The sequence below is a fragment of the Cyprinodon variegatus genome, unplaced genomic scaffold (assembly GCF_000732505.1).
Source record: "Cyprinodon variegatus isolate N-32 unplaced genomic scaffold, C_variegatus-1.0 Scaffold324, whole genome shotgun sequence".
NCBI classification, from domain to species: Eukaryota; Metazoa; Chordata; class Actinopteri; order Cyprinodontiformes; family Cyprinodontidae; genus Cyprinodon; species Cyprinodon variegatus.
In genome coordinates this window covers 50521-51877 of record NW_015150777.1, presented here as the reverse complement: position 1 = coordinate 51877, position 1357 = coordinate 50521, and positions in this window count along the sequence as shown.

The following is a 1357-nucleotide window of genomic DNA, read 5'->3' as shown; positions in this document are numbered from 1 at the left end:
CTTTTTAATCCCCTAGACGTTCAGACGTTCATACACAAAATGGTGTAACCACTATATAGTTCCATATATTAACTTTGGATTTAGACACTGAAAATGGACCACTTTACATTCTCGAGGTTCTATCTGTGTGGAGTCACATCCATCAGTTAGAAACCTGGTCCTTACTTTATGTCTGAGGGTCCAGGTTCTGCACTGAATAAGTCTGGTAGCTTTACTATGGACCAGTCACTCCTCATAGACGGACAGCTGGATCCTGGAGGTTCTGCCATGAAGTCTGGTGGCTTTACTATGGACCAGTCACTCCTCATAGACAGACAGCTGGATGCTGGAGGTTCTGCGCTGAAGTCTGGTGGCTTTGCTATGGACCTGTCACTCCTCATAGACGGACAGCTGGATCCTGGAAGTTCTGCTCTCTGTCTGCGGTTCTGGCCTCTGAAACACAAACATGTTGTTATTCAGATCACATCAATCAGTGAGAAACTCTGAGATACAAACCAGAGAAGAAGAAGCTCTGAACACAAACTGCTGCAGAGAAGCAGAAGGTGTAAAGTTTCAGACTGAAACATTCAGATGGTTCTGTTGGATCCAACTGAACTTTATCTGAAAAACAGCGTTCTACTGGTCTGGATCACATGGATCAAAGCAACACCTGCAGGACAAGAGGCTCATGTCACAGTTTAATGGAGCTGATGAGATCAGATTTCTAGGAATTATTCAACAAAATACTACTATAGTACCAACTACTAGTACTACAAAGCCCAGAAAGTTCTGGACACTGACCCATTGATCACATCTAGTCTGAGAAGGTGGAAAGCAGAGGTTTTGCTCCCTGATATCAGAACCAAAGACGAGCTGGTGTGGCCGTCATTAAAGAACAGAACACAGGACCAGACTCTGAGTCAGAACCTTAGAACTAGAGGGACGACCCAAGTCCTGTTGTTCTGCTTTTCTCTTTGAACCAACTGGCAGGGTCATCATCCTATTGAATCAACTGATCCCAGTATAAACGCTGGGTCCAGTGTTCCCAGTCCAGAACCTCCTGTGTTCCAGAAACTTTAGAAAGCATCTCTGAACCTACTTGCTCCTCAGATTCTTGGTTGGTTCTGTTTTCCGTCATCATTGAATCTCAGGCCTTCATTCAAATGCTACTGATTTACTGACTGACACAGGGGTTGACGTTAAGGATTTTTACCACTTGCCTAAAGGGCAAGTGACTTTCACATTTCATTTGCCCAGAAACAATTTTTATTTGCCCAGCAGAAATGGGAAGTAACGAGGTACAAATACTTCGTTACTGTACTCAAGTAGATTTTTCTGATATTTTTACTTTACTTTACTACTTATTTTTATGGCGACT